Source organism: Botryllus schlosseri, chromosome 12 (genome assembly GCF_051294905.1).
Source record: "Botryllus schlosseri isolate E-star chromosome 12, Bs_hap1, whole genome shotgun sequence".
Lineage (NCBI taxonomy): Eukaryota > Metazoa > Chordata > Ascidiacea > Stolidobranchia > Styelidae > Botryllus > Botryllus schlosseri.
Genome location: NC_137247.1, coordinates 2528236 through 2533389, shown reverse-complemented (window position 1 = coordinate 2533389; position 5154 = coordinate 2528236). Strand labels below are relative to the sequence as shown.

Sequence of the window (5154 nt, the reverse complement as noted above, 5' to 3'; positions counted from 1 at the left end):
TACAATGTACATCGAAAATCTGTTCATTATGTGCGGATACTTCTTCCGCAAAAACGAGCAAAGCTAATACTTCTGACGTAATAATGAGCAGTGGCGTTTGAACACCAGCCTCGGGTGCTATCACTAACCTGTTATGGTATCTCTTCCTTGTTCACGAATGTTCAGTTTAGGTGATATAGTCCTTGTAGGAATAAAAAGTAATCGTTCTTTCACAAAGAAATCGATTAAATATAGGAAGTAGTCGATTGCGATTACGATTACTTCGGAATTTTTTTGAATGTAATCGATTGCGATTACGATTACTTGAAAATGCTGTAATCGCCGTAATCGATTACGATTACTAATCGCGATTACCCCATGTCTGATCAGCAATGCAGATGCACTGCTGATTCAGCAGATGCGCCACAGGCCTGATACACGAAAAGACTGGATATCTGGAAAACCTACACAACAACCGAACTAAATCATCGCAAATTGGATCAATACATGATACATGATAGGACATTTGATTAGTACATCTGTAGATCTGTTTTAGTACTGTAGGGATCTGCTATCTTTAGCAGTGTTGCCACTCTATGTTCGTGGAAAAACATAAGATTGTGTTGTGAGAAAACACTAGATTGGCAAAAAAAAAACACTAGATCAGTAAATTGCAGGAAAAATTTGCCGTTGCCAATTAATCATGATGACCAAGGTACAAATCCATAGTTAAGAAGTGTTCCACACACGAATTCGATACGTATGTACGATATACTGCATGATTATTCAACGAAAATTAAAGAAACGAATTGCTATGCTGCATGATTATTCAACGAAAATTGTACGGCATTATAAAAATTATCTTTCGATTATACACCATCGATCAAACATAAGAATCTTATGTGTGGCATCTTGCTCAATACCATACATCATGAACCAAACAATGGGGAGGTGTCCATTTAATTTGGTAGTCTAATGTTAGAATATTCCTTGTTCGCATAATTGCAGAGAAACACTAGATTGGCAAAATTGTGCGCAAAAAAACACTAGAACACTAGGACGACTGAAAAAACACTAGATCTGGTGTTAAAACACTAGGAGTGGCACCACTGATCTCTAATGATACAAGTCTAGGTGGCGTGCATATTTGAACACTCAATGACGAGATCTTCGGCGGCAATGTAACATGATACGTTAATTACCAGAGGTGGTCAAAGTAGTCAAGAAGGCTACTCAAGTAGAAGTAGAAGTAGCGACGAAAAAATCTACTCAAGTACGAGTAGAAGTACTTCTTCCGTAAGCAACCCAAAACTACTTGAAGTAGAAGTAGAATTTCCTGACTTTAAATCTACTCAAGTAAGTAAGTAGTTGTGAAAACGATCGTAATTCGTTCGCATGGATTGTCAAAAGTTGCAAATTGAGCTATGCGAAAAGTGCCGAGCTTGATTCATATTGATGCATACCTGGAGGTATCCAATTTTCGACAGCATAAGCATTCGTCCGGATCATGGAATTAAAATGATAGTATTGATATGGAAATGCGATACTAATCCTATGTTTACTCGAGCAGCATGTTTTAGAAAATATCATGGTATGGGGCACTCTCCCATATTTTAAGGCCCGTAGTTTAGTCGAAGAGCAATACGGAGAAGTTGTATAGGATACGGTGTAAACACTTTGCGAGATTAGTAAACGTTAATAAAAAATATGGTGGATCGTACAAATGCCATATTGTGTAGCTTTATTGCTGGAAATTAAAGGCATTACTATACTACACTTGCTTTTATACTTCAACATGTATGTTATCCAGACCAAAGAACTGATATCAATTAGAACTCAAAGTATATGGTGATGGGAATGGAAACTGAAATATACATACTACTTCTAAAAGCGGAAAATGTATTTCATGTCTTTAGTCCAGAAAGTTTCAAAGGTGGTATGCTAAAACAGCTCTAAAACTAAAAAAGTCTCACAGCCCCGTTTTACACATTAGGACACGCCATGGACTGTTAGATTACGATATGATAAGTAGATGCTGAACATCAGTTTCAAACGTTATGATGAGCCATATATACTGTGATGAAATATTTCATATGGACAAAGGGCGACAATGCGGTGTGAACGCCAACCAGCTACCTAAATTATATTCACCGATATCTTCTTGAAATCATACTGGTGACTCCGTATCTACTGAGCTCGAAGCGCGACGAAAATTCTGGGCTTTACTAAACTTTTATGAAAACTAAATGTTGATACTCCGTGAAAACAGGCCCGAAATTCCTCAGGCTATCTTCCTGATCGGAGCATTAAACTACTTCTACTTGACAAACTAAAAATAGCGAAAAGTAAGTAAGTAGATCACAAAATATTACGAAGTAGAAGTAGAAGTAGCGAAAATCAGATCTACTTGAGTAAGTAACAGAAGTAGAGGAAAACTACTTGAGTACTTCGAAAAAGTAGAAGTACTTCGTTACTGACCACCTCTGTTAATTACTCCCTCTATCACAGTCGAGAGAGGAGTAGGAGGAAAGGGGAATCGTCGCATTTATTGTTCTGTGGAAACGCTCATTGGGCATCTTAATCGCGAACGAGCATTGAGTAATTATTAGGGCCATTTTTATATGACCTTAAAAAATCAATAATAGGACTTTATTTTTTGGAAAATATGACTTTATGTGACAATGGTGTATTTTTACATGCGAACAGCGTCACTCACGGAACTAAAGAGTAAAACATACGCAACATCACAGTAAAACACATCCATTTTTATTTCAAACCACTGTTGTAGTACAGTTTCATCGTAGCGTGGAATGTTAGAGTCTTTGAAGTTGGACGTAAAATGACTGTAGTAAGGAAAATGAGCGCTCCACAGACGTTGATGTGGGTTGACACTTCTGCAGTTTTACATAAAGCGCTGGTGAAATGTCTTGTCTTTGTAGCTCCATAATTTGTTTCACGTCGTTTTTGTCCAATCGCTTCCTAATGAAATGTTTGAGCTCGAACGGATCTTTTCCGAAATCAAGGGCATTTTGATCAGCATGGGCTTCTTTGATGGTGTACGTGCGTACAACTTTCCATTTTGAGTATTAAGTCTGAAATCTTGTTATAGTGGAAGCATATTTCTGTTAACTGACTAGTCAATTTTGGATCGTTGACTGAATTTTTGACGCTCTTTACAATAACTCCTTCACCTTCCCATGCATTGACTATTTCTTCCACTTGTGGAAGTCTCTCTCTCTCTCGGCATAACATTGAACAGTATTCAACCAGCTACCCCAACGAGTAACTCCCTTAGTTTCTTAGTGTTTAATTGCTGCACCGCTTGAATTGGTACTTTTTATTCAAAGTATACAACGATACGACTCCACAACTCACAAATATGACTAATTGACTATATAACTTAAAAAGCTAATTTATGACCAAACCAGTAAAATATGACTTCATAACTTTCTTAATATATACCTCATAGGGATGCAGTGTTAGCGTTAAAATTGATTTCACAACTTTCTAATGCATAGAAAAAATTATGACTTTAAATGGCCCGAGTAATTATACTAAGATAATAACAGAGACCTAGATGTTGGATTCGAGGGGAGGGAGAGTTGAGTTTTGGGAACGGGGGATATTGGACACCGATTGCCCCCCCTGTCTACGCCTATGGGTAGGCCTACTTGCATGGATGTTTCGGTGGGAACTAATTGGTGCTGTATCAGCATCAGTTTTATTTATAATTTCATCATATCATATTATTTATAATTTCATCATATCAATACACCACAAGATTGCGATACAAAGAAAAGATACCAAGGTGTCAAAACGACATGGAGTAGTCTTTGAAATCGGACATCCATCTGAGCCTAGGCGATGTAAAGAAGAGGCACGCATACTGCATGAAAAGAAATAGAAGGTCACATAAAATGACAAGCGACAATGATGAGTTGGCATGTGTCGGGAGGCGAGGTCGATATCGTCGTGGTCCATCATCGTGGTCATCATCGTGGTCCATTACTCTCGAGCTCTGGCTATTATTTATTCAGTAGAGTTTGCTTGTATTTCTATTTGAATATGGACAATGGACATGCTCTTCGATTGACTGATTGTCGTCGAAATATAGATCACATTTCTGGTTCGGCATACCGTACTCGATACAGCAACGATCTCTTAAGACGGCCCTATGACAGTTGGACGACGAGAACGCGATAAAGCTGTCTAAGGTTAGGTCAACAACTCTAGTACGTATAGGGCTGGACAAAATCGAGTACCTGAGTGATTCGATTCTGAATCACGTATTATGCTTCGAGTCGAATATTTGAGTATCACTCATTATGACGTCACAACTGTTGTACACTACTGAGATTCACGCTCAAGTGGTTACTCGAAGTATTCGGAGTCCAAAAATTCTGGTTGGCGCTGGAAACCGCGGGCAATAATTAAGTTATCTGTTCGGACTTGGGTTCAGTTGATTAATAATTTCATGTTTCAAGACAAAGCAAGATTGCTATAAAAGGAAAAGAAACGACTTGGCGTAGTATTTCAATCAACACTATTGGGTTACCATACGTCCTGCTTTACGAGGTTTTGTCCTATTTTCTCAGGAAGTCTATATTGTCCTCGGAGGACGCCCGAATGTCCTACTTTCTGGCAATCCGTCGTCCTCCATAGCTTTGAAAGTCAGGCCGTTGTATACAGGTACAACTAAAAACGCCATGAATGGCGCAAAATCTGGAATCTGGACGTTCGAGTGGGTTATTTGGGAGTCTTTTCTTTAGTCAACACACCGTATTTACCGTAAACACTTTCAAATTACCCGTATTCTCGTCCGATATTACAAATTTTGTGAATAGTAAAAAGTGTCCTCTTTTCCGGAACTCAAAATATGGTAATCTAATGAACACTACTCGACCCCCGCTGCATCTCTAAAGTCTGGCCACGCCAAACAGCGACAATATCTTATCCAAGATCTTGATTATCCTCATCCACGATCAATATTGATTGCGACTCATGCAGGAATGTTAAATTAATTGTTAAACCAGCCAACCGCACAAGCAATACATGACTTCGATTGCAACGAATTTTCGTGCACTGCACGTCTGGTAAACTCCCTATAAAACAGATCGATAGAATGTGAGGCGAGTAACAAAATATGTTACGTCATTTCCTGACTAGCAACACAGC

General features: G+C 38.6%; 1 long non-coding RNA gene across 1 annotated transcript; it reads right to left on the bottom strand.

Moving 5' to 3' along the window:
- Positions 1-5029, bottom strand: LOC145451539 (uncharacterized). The gene is made up of 2 exons (XR_013918939.1): positions 4767-5029; positions 1-4708 (listed from the first exon to the last, which is right to left on the bottom strand). It is a non-coding gene; the product is annotated as an uncharacterized LOC145451539 (long non-coding RNA).
- Between the last annotated feature and the right edge of the window lie 125 nt (positions 5030-5154).